This window comes from Myotis myotis, unplaced genomic scaffold (genome assembly GCF_014108235.1).
Source record: "Myotis myotis isolate mMyoMyo1 unplaced genomic scaffold, mMyoMyo1.p scaffold_m19_p_10, whole genome shotgun sequence".
Taxonomy (NCBI): Eukaryota; Metazoa; Chordata; class Mammalia; order Chiroptera; family Vespertilionidae; genus Myotis; species Myotis myotis.
Window position 1 is genome coordinate 32,494,158 of NW_023416314.1, and position 13,926 is coordinate 32,508,083.

The following is a 13,926-nucleotide window of genomic DNA, read 5'->3' on the forward strand; positions in this document are numbered from 1 at the left end:
AAACAATTTAAATGGTAGTTGAGCAAGTTTGTGAGGAGCATTGCAGAGGAGGGAAGGGAGGTGGTGCTGGTGGAGGATTAGCAGAGGCAGTCAAGGGCATTTCCAGCATGATTTTGGCTGACACAGCAGGCACAGCATGAACCAAAGTCAAGGACAGGGAGGCAGGCAGGGGCTTAGAGATACTGCTGTAGAAACCTCCAGGCAGCCTTGATAAGGAGATCAAGACATGTTTTTACTGATAAGCAGGGCCAATGCAAAGGTCAGAACTTTGATCATGAGAAATTTTAATTACTCAGATATTGATCAGAACACCCAGGGACCAGCTACAGAGGGGAGGGTGTGAGAACAGGGCTTGGTTTCTTAGATTTACACTGGGGGACCTGACTACTCTTCCCAGGCTGCAGTCAGTTGCGATTCTAAGCGCATCCTAGGAAAAAAGCCAACTATGATAATGGGTTAGACTTTGGGGAATGGCAGTGACCACAATATTATTAGACTTTAAATGCTAAGTGGAAGAAACCTTAAAGGAAGTTGATTTTGAACGAACCCATAGAAAGCCCTAAGGACCTTTGATGGAAATTTTATAATGTAAAAGGGAAGAGGGGAAGAATATTTAAAGGTGAATTGAAATGCTTCTTACAAATCAATAAAGAAAATTAAACCTCCTGAATGATCTCAGACCAGTAATACAGTCTCAGAGTCTGTAATAGAGTTAGTCCCTGTATATCAGGTGTCTCTGGCCTTTGAATAATAGCTTTTTGTGATTTTACGCATGTCTGGTTGAGTGAATTGGCTGTTACTGGGATCTCAGTGGGTAGTGCCATATCAACAGACATCCTGATTTAGTTCCTGAAATCTTTTACCTGGACTCTGTGATGCCTCTGCAGCTGTGCTCTCTGCTCCAAGCCTCGCTGCCCCTGAAAGATATTTTCTGCAAAGACAGCAGAATGTCGTTTCTGAAAGGCAGGCTTGATAGTTTCACTCATTTATCGAAAGACAATTCTCTAAAATTGGGTCTTCACTTACTTCTTTGATCTCAATGTTTGCAGCCATGCCCTGTATGAATTCTGCACTAGAGGCATATCTACATTCTTTTTACTTTGGAATAATCTTTTTTTTTTTTTAATTTTCCTTGTGGTTTTATTTATTTACTTTTAAATATTATTTTTATAGATTTCAGAGGAGGGGAGAGAGGAAGAGAGAGAGAGAGAGAGAGAGAGAGAGAGAGAGAGAGAGAGAGAGAGAGAGAGAAAGAAAGAGAAATATCTATCAATGATGAAAGAGAATCATTGATCAGCTGCCTCCTTCACTGGGGATCGAACCTGAAACCAGGGCATGTTCCCTGACTGGGAATTGAACCATGACCTCCTAGTTTATCGGTCATTGCTCAACCACTGAGCCATGTTGTCAAGGCTGGGATAATCTTCTTTTTTTTTAACTTTTTATTTTTGAATAATCTTAGATTTACAGAAAATTCGCAATGATATAATTGAGTTTACATAAATCCCCAGCCATTTTCTTCTATACATTACCATGGAATATCTGTCAAAACCAACAAACAAATATTGGTACATTACTAATAATTAAATTCTATACTTCATGTAGATTTTCCCAGTTTCTCCATTAATGACCTTTTTTTTTTCTGTTCCAGGATCACATCCAGAACATCATACTGCATTTAATCATCATGTCTCCTTAGTCATCTCGGGTAACACTTTCTCATATTTTCCTTTGTGTGTGTGTGTGTGTGTAACATCTTAAGAATTTTGAGAAGTACTGGTCAGGTATGTTGTAGAATGCCTTTAGATTTGGTTCATTTAATGTTTTACCTCATGAACAGACTTGAGTTCTGGGTGGTGTGTGTGTGTGTGTGTGTGTGTGTGTGTGTGTGTGTGTGAAGATATATTCTTGTCCTTAAGTTATATGAAGGGCAACATGCTATCAACATGAATTGTCACTGTGATGTTAACTTTGACTGTTGTTTCAGGTTGTGTTTGCCAGGTTTCTCTACTGTAACGTTATTAGTTTTCATTTTCCTTTTCTATACTCTGTTCTTTGGAAGTGAGTCACTGCATTAGCCTATACTCAGGGTAAATGGAGGACTGAGTTCTGCTTTCTGTAGGGAACATAATTTACATAAACTAGAGGCCCAGTGCACAAATTTGTGCACCAGTGAGGTCCCTCGGCCTGGCCTGAAAGATTGGGCCGAGACCAGCTTTCCAACATCCTCCGAGGGGTCCTTGATTGTGAGAGGGTGAAGGCCAGGCTGAGGGACCCCACTGGTGCACGATCAGGGTCAGGGAGGAACATGGGAGGTTGGCTGGCTGGGGAGGGACCACAGGAGGGCTCCAGGGCATGTCTGTCCCGCCTGGCTCAGTCCTGATGGGCTGGACCCCTACAGCAAGCTAACCTACCAGTTGGAGAGTCTGCCTTGTGTTGGTCAGTGAACATCATAGCAACTGGTCAACCTGTTGACTGTCTGCCCCATGGTGGTCAGTGCATGTCATAGTGAGTGGTTGAGTGGCCTTAGCATATCATTAGCATATTATGCTTTGATTGGTTGAATGAATGACCGGACGAGTGGACACTTAGCATATTAGGCTTTTATTATATAGGATTATTTTGAATTTCTCTGTGAAGGGGATTTATCTCATTTGCCATATTTATATATAAATATACTATGTATAGCACCATGGTCCTAGGAATACTCATTTTATACGTTGGATTATAATAGAATGCTACCTTATTTATTTTGTTGCTGTACATGTTCTAGCTTTGGCCTTTGGGAACTTGAAATGGTTGGCTCAAACCTGTTCATTCCTTGATAGTAAGGACAACTTAGCTACCAGTAATAAAACCAGCTTAGGCCTGCTTAAGCCACAAAAAAGAAATTTATTTTAAGGAAATATACCCCAGAATCTTTAAGCTAGGTTACATCTGGGTTGAAAAGGACCGGAATGTATATTTACAAAGAGATCGGGACCCGTGCTTCTCTCTTTTGCTTACTCTCTGTGTCCAGTTTTTGTTTCCCTCTTCTGCAAGCTCAGGCTGCATCATGGGGCTTTGCTGTTATTTCTGAGCTACTGACTTCATCTGTTAAAGCTACAGCCACATAAGAAAAGTGAAATGACTTTCTTAAGGTCCCACATTCAAAATATTTAGGAAGTAAATTGTATTTTCCTAATTCAGTTTAAATATGTATTTCTAGTTCAAGAAGTTATAGCTGAGTGTGGTGTGGATCCTGAAGTACAAACTTGGCTCTAGAACAGTGATGGCGAACCTATGACACGCGTGTCAGAGGTGACACACGAACTCATTTTTTTGGTTGATTTTTCTTTCTTAAATGGCATTTGAATATATAAAAATAAATATAAAAAATATAAGTGTTTTACTATGATTGCAAATATCAAAAAATTTCTATATGTGACATGGCACCAGAGTTAAGCTGACATGCCGAGCTCAAAAGGTTCGTCATCACTGCTCTAGAAGTTCACACCTGCGTCAATATCCTAGAGTAGGGAGACATTTCCGAGAGAAAGGAGGATTGCTCTGAGCCTGCCAGACATCCCTAAAGGGTCAACTGTAAACATATGTGGCCTTAAGAAGGGCTGCTTCCTTGACCTTCATTGCACTTTTATCTTTGATCTGCACAGAAAGTTCTATATCAAGTGATCCTTCTTCTAGATATCATCTCTGCCCAACTACATCTCTTAGTATGCTCTCATGTGATTTTGCTATATAATTGTATCACTAATAAATACACGTATTATCACACAGTGTATTCACATTTTCTTTTCTCAATGGGATAAGCCTCTTGAGGACGTTTTCATGTGTAGTTCACCTGAACATCTCTAAGATCTAATATAGTCTCTGGCATGTTATAAGTCCAATAAATGGTTTTTGAATGAATTCATGTACAAGTATGCTGACGTGTATTTAATTATGGTAAGGCTGAAGACCACTGATATTAAAGTGCGAAATCATTGAACTTTAGCTAAAAACAATCATGCTTGCTGATACCACAGTTAAAGAGAGATTCTGTTCTCTGCCTCTCTCCACAAAGAAGTCTTAGAAAACAGGGTGCCTTAAAAGAAAATTTCAGCTCTGCAGTGATGGAAAGAATTGGGAAGATTCAAAGGCAAATATGCTGAAAAAAGTTTTATGAGATACGTGGAAGTGAAAGAAGAAAAACCAGAGTGTTAATTTGCTTGGCCTAATTCAATCAGCAAGAAAGGATTTCTCAAATGTATTTGTAGAAGACAGACGGTAAGGAGAAAATTGGTTTGCTGAAAAATGAGAACAGGGAATTAGAGACATAGGCTAAGCAAAGGGAAATTTGTTCAACAGCTGCATTTTGATGTAAAGGGAGGTAAAGAATCGCTTAAAACAGAAACTGTAGCTGAGGATGGATAGATGGCTAAGAAGAGGGAGGCAGTTGAAGAAAACACAAACTTAAATTTACCAACTCTGTCTAGGCTCAATGAATTCAGGAGGCCCTTATCTCATACTTGGTCGGTCTTTTCTGGTTTCTGACTTTTTCATCACCTACTAATGATCCAATGAGGTTTTAGGATCCCCATGTGGAATTCTTAACCTGCTGTTATTTTGTCTAGAACCAGAATGTTGTATTGGAAAGAGTGCAGCATGGTAAGTCAGAGAGAGGAGCTGGAATTCTAGCCTTGGGTTGGAGATAGGACTTTGGATCACAAAGGCATGCCACTATAGGGTAAGACTTTGGCAGTAGAAGAAACAAAATCATACATTGTTAATAAGCAATATACCAAGAGAGAATTAAGAATACATGCACTAAGGGAGAGGAAGAGGCAGAAGGAATCCAGATAAGGAGAGTAAAAGCAAATGGTCTAAGAGGTAAGAGGGAATGAAGAATGTGATGTCACCAAGAGGGCAGAGATGGTTTCAAGTAGGAGAAAGTGGTTCATGAGATCAAATGCTTCAGAGAATAGATTTTAAAAATAAGATTGGGTTTAAAGGGGTTCTTTGTATTGGATATAGTTATATCCATTTATGGGATATTACTTTGGATGATCTTCTAAGAGATCCATGACTTTGATTTTTTTCTTTATTTTTTATTGAAATAGACTTTTTCTAAGGCCCAAGCAACATATTTTTGGTATGGAGTTGCTCTGATAACATTAACTTATATTTTTTTAATCTTGTAACATAATTTCGCTACTTTAATTTTCCTTAATATTATTAGCATCACTTCCTAAGAAGATAAGCTGGTGATATATTATGACTCTACTTTGAATTCCTGTTCCAAAAAACGTTGCTGCTTGTGATTTTGTTCTTTAGGAGGATGACCTTTGGATTAGGGAGGCAATTTGGATTTTGGATAGAGAAAAATTTTGATTTAAATCTCAGTTCTGTTATTTCATATCTGTATGTTCTTGGACAAGTCAGTTAGTCTATCAGAGGTTTATTTGTCTCATTTGTACACCTACAAATGGGTAGATATTTATGTATTTATATCATAGAATGGCTCTGAAAATTTATGTGAAAATGAATGCACAGAAGAAAATACTAGTTTATTTGTTACAGTGTAAGTTTATATTTAATTATGTTTAGTTTAAATGAGGTGACTTTTGAACAGATTAGTTTTCTCTAGGTTAAAAGGTAAGGATAAGCCTGTGGCTCTACAAGTCAGTGTCTTTCCATATTCTTACATTACCCCAGAGCAGTTTCTGTACTGAAACATTTGTCTTGGATAAACACTAACTCAAGGTCATCTACTCATTTTGTTCATGGTCTTTAGGGGAATAATACAGATAAAATTTTATATTTCTAATTACACTTAAATGATCACCCAGGACTCTCCCAAGTCTCCTGTTCTATTGAATACATCAGCATCAGAAATTAAAATGTCTCTGAATGATCGTTTCTCCAAGGTTCAGGAGAAATAGTGAATGGAGGGGATTGTTCATGCAGATAAATATGATTTTCTTCCATTGTCGCAGGCTTTGCTTTCTCTGTCATATATGGCACTGACTCTCAGCGTAAATCTTTGGATCATCTTCTTCAAGGGAAGGGCCACCGATATTTGCTTCAGGCAGAGTCTTGACTATTTTACCACTTACCTGGGCCTTGATCACTGGCTTACTGACTCCATATTCACACCAAAATATTGAATGTAGAAAATGACAGCCCTAACTGATTTGGCTCAGTGGATAGAGTGTCAGCCTGCGGACTTAAGGGTCCCAGGTTCGATTCTGGTCAAGGGCATGTATCTTGGTTGCAGGCACATACACAGTAGGGAGTGTACAGGAGGCAGCTGATCGATGTTTCTCTCTCATCGATGTTTCTAACTCTCTATCCCTCTCCCTTCCTCTCTGTAAAAAATCAATAAAATATATTTTAAAAAAAGAAAATGACAGATTTCTTTTACAACCTCATATTTGGTGACCTGCTACCTGCAGAATTTCAGGTTCCTTTATGCTAGTGTCTCCTACAGAAAACTTTCTTGGACCTAATTGCCCAAGTCTGCTTTCTCTACTCCAGAAAGCTTGATTCAGTGCCCCTGAGTCTCCTATGCATATCCTATCATGGCCCTTATTTATCCTTTTCTACTTCATGACTTTCTCCCCCACTAGTTGTGTTAGCCTTGAGGTGAGGGTGTTACCTTTTCAACTTATGTGTTTTTAGCCCTATGTCCAAAATACCTGTGATGAAATAGGCATGCATTCAATATCAGTTGAGTGACTCAGCCGAAGGGCTGACTTCTGATACTATAATATTTTATATTTCTGTGGTTCAAAAAATTCACATTTTTGATGCAGACATCAATAGGAATATATCACTTCTCACTCCATTAGGTCAACAGTGGCTTTTGCATACTTTGGAAAAACATGCTCATTTTTAAGCTACTCTGAAATCATATTGGGGCACTTGTGTACTAGAAATATTAAGGTCTTTGCCTAGCTTTCTAAAGGAGTCCATTTGAGAGCAGGAAATCTGAAGGTTGAAGATATAGATAAAATATTACCATCTTCTGTAAAACTTTTTGTGATTTTCCAAAGAGTGTTAGACCCCTAGAACTTTATTCATTCTCTATTATAGAACTCAACTTATCATGGTTTAATTCATCCATTCATAGAGAAGGAATAGAAAAAAGATAATAGAAATTATCTTTGTTTCTTATTCATTTTTTCTTTATCTCTGGCAGAATATCACCTTCTAAGACTTTGAACATATTGTTGCATCTGAATAGAACATTCTATTCAAAACCCTCTATCATTACCACCTCCTGTCCTATTCTTATACTAATACAAGCACATATACTTCACTGTTTAACCCCTAAATATCCTTTCAGTGCCTTATTTTACCTAATGACTGACTCCATCCTCACCCCAAATGCTTATATTTATCCTACTGCATTTAAATTATTCACTTTTTTTCATACTAGCCTGTGAGCTCTTTAAGCTCAAGAATTTTATCTTGTTACTAGAGGCCTGGTACAAAAAATACATGCATGGGTAGGGTCCCTAGGCCTGGCTGGCGATCAGGGAAGATCAGGGCCTTCCGGCTGCTGGCCCGGGCCTTCCTTCATTCTGCACCACCCCCTAGTGGTCAGCGCATGTCATAGTGAGTGATCAAACTCCTGGTCTCCTAGTGCAACTCACAAGGGGACACTTTGCATATTAGCCTTTTATATAGAGAGATCCTTTATGTCTCCTATGCCTAGTCTTAGCCAGAACAGGATAGGTGATGACTATAACTATTTTAAAAACAAATATACGACTTCTGTCATTCTTCTGTGCATGCATCTAGTGAATTATTGTCAAAGGAGTGAATCCTTCCATCCTATTTTGCATACTGGTGTTCTTTTCATATCTACCCCTAAACTTTGTTAAGTGAGTTCATTACTATGAAGATTTCTGGAGAAACCTTAAGATATCTGGGTTAGGGTTCAGTGAGTAATAATAGAAACATAACATTTACATGTTACATGGCTGCTATTGATTGAATTTTAAGAGAAAGTTCATTCATCCTCACATATCCTGTGGGGGGAGGAGCTGCTTGGTAGATTGGTCTTTCTGTGGGGGAAAGAATTGACTCACAGAAATTCAGTTCCAGAGAGTGTAAGTGGAAAAGGTGCAATTGTAAGATGCATGCAGACTGTATTTACTAGTATTTTCAATGATTTTTCTGGTGACAGCCTGACTGAGGGCCTCCTGAGAAGTATCAGATTTTACTTGTTTTATGAGCAGAAGTTTTTAAATAACAATAATAAATATTTTTTATTTCTATTGATCACCTGTTTCCTTATAATAATCTCCCCACCAAATAAATAAAACCAAGGTAACATTGTATTCAGTTGTCTATTGATTATAATTATTTAGATGGCCCTTCAGGGAAAATATTAGGTAACAGTTGTTCAAAATTGGGAACCTGATTAGCAATGTTGGTTCAGTCTAGTTGTGAGTGAATGCACTCTTTTGCGACACATACTCTGTGCCAGCCTACATAGAGGTCACCCTTTTTCTTCCTTTCTTCCTTCCTCCTTGTATTTCTACCTTATATCTGTCTTTGTTAAGTTTTTATTATATATGGGCCTTTCTCTGCCAATGCAGGTAGAAAAAAATTAAACTCAAACCCTATCTTCAAAATAATTTAATGACAATTCATGGAAGTAAATAAATAACTTTAACACAGTTCAAGAAATTTTGATAGAGACATAAAATATTTTCTGAGGATGAAAAAATAATTCAAACTATCTTAGGAGAGAGATGGATAGTGTCTCCCTACCAAAAACCCCCACCAAAACAAAACATTAAAAAGTCACATCACAAAAACCCACACACAATAAACAAACAAACAACCCACATAAACAAACAAACAAATAAACAAAAACCCCAGGCTTTTTGGTGGAAGTGATCAAATAGTTCACTAAGGTTGAGAAAATATGGCTTCTCAGGAAAGAATGGCATTTCTCTATAGGGAATCATGTAGATTTTCAAGGAAAGTACAAATAAGTGCTATCTAATATGGTAACCAATAAAGACATGTGGCTATTTATATTTAAATGACAACATTAAATAAAATTAAGTTTCACTCTCTCTGTTAAGCCACATTCCAAGTGCCGAATAGCTACATGTTGTTAGAGGCATGTTAGACAATAGATATAGAGCTTTTCTGACATCACAGAAAATTCTGTCAGCACTGGTCTAAATTTTAATAACAGTGGTAGGGGAAGAGGGCATAGTTTTTGAGGAATGGCTCATAATTCAGATTGCTTTGTGAAAAAATTAAATACATGATAATAAGTAAATTAATAGCAGTTATTGATTGCCTGCCGTGTTTTATATTGCCTATATTTGATGCCCATAGATGTTAGTATCCATTTATGAAACTGGAGACTGAAGTTCAGAGAAGGAAAGTACCTTTTCCAAGGTTACTCACCTAATGAATGAGTTGAAGCAGAAGACTGATCCCCAGAGAGAATTAATATTTAAGAAGTTTGAATTGTATATGTTGGACAGTGGGGAATAAATGTTCCAACCAAAAAAGTGCATGCTGAGAGCTGCACTGAGGAAAAGTATTCTTGTGGGTGTGGATTGGTAAATGGCTGGACCTTGGCAAGGTGAATAGTTTTCATCAGATGTCAGTGATTAGATCTCAGAGTATTTTATAGTTTAATAAATTATATATAAAACCCAGCTTAGGAGTATCTTCCTTTGTCTAAGTTATATTGTTAAAAAGAGGTCCAGGGAAGAGGGTAGGCATATCAAGAAAATACTGTAGAGGCCCACCCGGCATGGCTCAGTGGTTGAGCGTTGACCCATAAACCAGGCGATCACAGTTTGATTCCCAGTCAGGACACATGCCGAGGTTGCAAGCTCAATCCCCAGTGTAGGGCATGTAGGAGACAGCCAGTCATTGATTCTCTCTAACCATTGATGTTTCTATCTCTCACTCCCCCTCACTTCCTCTCTGAAATGAATAAAAATATATATTTAAAAAAAGATAAAATAAAATATTGTAGATTATTACATAGGAAGTGGTTTTTAAGGTATAAGCAACCCATGTCTCAGAAAATGTAGTCATCCAAAACATATATGGTTTGTAAAATTATTCATATGCTTATACGTATTTGTACTTATCGTATTCACACCCACACACTCACATGCATGCACAATATACTCACCCACCTCCCCATTTATATATGGTCTCATAACAATTGCTCATGTTGGAAAGCAGGGATTTTATTTTAACATGTAAATTCAGTAGAACTTTAGTATTCTTAGTTTTATCTTTTTATTAATTCATTCAACAAATATTAAGGCTAACTGTGCTAGGTACTAGAAATGCAATGACAGTTCAGTTTGTGATCTAGTAGAAGATACAGAGAAAAAAATCATGCAATTACAATACTCGATAAGTGCTACAATGACAATTTGTTCTCTTGCTAAAAGCACAAACCTGAATGCTGAGCTGTGAATTACTAAGATAGTGAATGATGATAGTCTATCATCTCAATGCAGCTGGATTGTTTTCTCCTTCTCCTCATATGCTTATAAATTCTCCTAGGGTTGTAAAAATGTTTTATTTATGAAATATTGCTGACAGGGGAGAGATAAAACTTTAGTAAATGTTGAAAACTGTGGTTAAAATTTGAAGCTATGCCAGGAAACTCATTACTCTCATCATAAATACAATTTGAGGCAAAGGAGAAAGCCTGAAAATAATCTATTTATAAATTTAGGAGTTCACAAAGGTTTCAGGGTATAAGTATGTATAACTCTAGAGAAATGTCAACTGTAAAAAAGGAAAACAAAAAGTCACTCCTCTGGGTCTTCTAAAAACAAGTTGCACATGAAATCACAGTAGAAATACCATAATGATGATGATGGATTTTATTCTGGAGGGTGTCTAGGCTATTGCCCTAAATATACTACATAAGAAGTTCTTCTCTAGTCTTGACAGGTATTTGATTATTTACCCAAAAAAGTGGGTGTAGATCTCTTCTGATATTTGTCACAGAGTTTAGAGGATTTTGTTACAAAGCAATTAAAATATATTTTTTAGCAGAAATATAGCTCCTGCTCTGATTCTGCTCTTCAAATATTATGCAGGATTCTGGTAAATTAGTGCATATTATTAGATCAGTCCTAGAGATAACAAGCAGTAACTCTGAAAATATATTTTAAAAAATAACATATTGAAGTTCTAACACCCAAAACCTTCAAATATGACCTCTTTTGGAAATGGGGTCTTTATAGAGGTAATCAAGTTAAAATGAAGTCATTAGAGTGGACCATAATCTAATATAACTTATGTCCTTATAAAATGAGAGAATTTAGACCCAGATAGACAGGAACACAGGAAGAACACCATGGGAACATGAAGGCAGAGACTGAGGTGATGCACCTATAAGCCAAAAGAATGCCAGAGATTGTCAGTAAACAACCGGAAGCTAGAGAAAGGCATGGGACACATTCTTGGCATCCAGCCGAAAGAACTAATACCATTGATGCCATGATCTGTGATACATTCAGATGCCAATAGACATATGAAAAAATGTTTGACTTTACTAATCATCAGAGAGATGCAAACTAAAACTACAATGAGGTATCACCTAGTACCTGCCAGAATGGCTACCATGAAAAAAGTCAAGAAATAACAAGTGTTGGAGAGGATGTAGAGAAAAGGGAATCCTAGTACACTGCTGGTGGGAATACAGGCTGGTGCAGCCACTATGGAAAACAGTATGGAGTTTCCTCAAAAAATTAAAAATGGAACTGCCATTTGATCCATTAATCTCACTTCTAGGAATATATCCTAAGACACCCAAAACACCAATCGGAAAGAATGTATGCACCCCTATGTTCATAGAAACATTATTTATAATAGCTAAGATCTGAAAACAGCCCAAGTACCCATCAGTAGATGAGTGGATAAAAAAGCTGTGAAACATTTAACCATGGAATACTATGCAGCAGTAAAAAAGAAGGAGTGCTTATTTTTTGAGACAACATGGATAGACCTGAAGATTATTATGCTAAGTGAAATAATACAGAGAAAGACAAGTATTACATGATCTCACTTATATGTGGAATCTAATGAACAAAATAAACAGATGAACATAACAGGTCCAGAGGCATGTATGCATGGAACAGACCAACAGATCTCAGAGGGGGTGAGTACTGGAAGAGATTAATCAAAGAACATATATGCATATAAATGTATCCCATGGACACAGATAATAATGTGGAAAAGGGTGGGGGTCCAGTGTGGGGTAGGTGGAGGGGAGAAATGGGGGACTATCAACTATCAACAATCAAAAAGATCAAAGAGAGGAACTGAAAAATATGGTATCTGAAGTTTAAAAAAATCACTGGGTATTAGAGTTAAGAAAAGGATGGAGATGCCAAAACTTCAGTGAATTTGAAGCTATAAAAAAGTATGCAGCATAATGAAGAGAGCAAACTAAATTGAAAAAAAAACACACCTAATAAACAGAATATTAAGGGCAGGTAGGACACGCTTAAGCTCTAACTTACATGTAAAGAGAGTGCCAGGAAGGGATGAGAGAGAAAATGGGACAGAAGCCATATCTGAAGAAACAGCAGCTGATAATTTCTTATATTTGATGAAAGGCATAAAAGAAGCTCAGTCCAATGTGATAACTACAAAAAACCCTAGTTACATCATGTATAAACTGATGATAATAAAATATAAAGAAAACATTTTGAGAACAGCTAGAGAAAGAAATTCACACTTCATACAGGGGAACAATGACTTGAATGATGACTGACTTCTTAACAGAGTCATTGAATGCCATAAGATAATGGGCAACTATCTTTAAGTGACTGAAAGAAAATAATAAAAGCCAACCTAGAATATTTCATTGATAATATTCTTTAAGAATGAAAGCAAATGAATACATTTTCAGATAAAAGAAATCTAAGAGAAGTAGTTGCCATTAGTCCAGCGCTATAAGAAATGTTAAAGGAATTTCTTCAGGTTGAAGGAAAATTATGCTAGATGGAAACAAGTCTTTAGGAAGGGATCAAGAATATTAGAGAAGGTAAAAATATGGCTAAATATGAGAAGCTATTTTTCCTTTTAATTTCTTTAATTTATATATAATTATGTAACAAAATTAACAAAATTATATTGTTGGTTTATAATATGTGTAAATACATTCCATAAAAAAGCTATAAAAATATATGATAAAGAGGTTTTGAACAGAACTATATGTTAGAAATTTTCTACTATTTATATAAAATTATACAAAGTTGGCTAAGCAGATTGTGAAAATTAAGAATGTATAATATAACATCTAGCACAACCATTATGAAATATTGCAAAGAAATATAGCTAACACAAATACATAAGTTAAAATTCTAAAATATACTTAAATAATCCAAAATAAGGTACCAAAGTAAAAACATCAGCAAAACAACAACAAAGAGAGAGAAAATAAATAGAAAATCCTGAGTAAGTCAAATCATATAACGGTGCATTGTGTGGTAGAGGACTGAGCACTGCAATAAAGTGGTAGAGATTGTATAAAAAGACCTAAATGTTTGCTATTCACAAGGAATAAGTTTAAACACAAAGATATGTTAGGTGAAAGTGAATAGAAGAAAAAGATACACCTTGACAACAGTAAGCTTAAGAAGGCTGAAGTGCCAATATTACTATTACATACAATAGACTGTTGAAACGGAGTGTATTACCAGAGACCAGGGGAGATATATCACAAAGATAAAAGAAAATTCATTCCAGGAAGACATAACAATTGCAAAAGTGTATGTACCTTACAACACAACTTTGAAATGCATGCAGCAAAAATAGTCAGAATTAAAAGAAAAAATACACAATTTCACAATCATTACTGGAGATTTTAACATTCTGTCCTAAGAAGTTGATAGAATAATTATACCAGAATAATCAGTGGTCCAT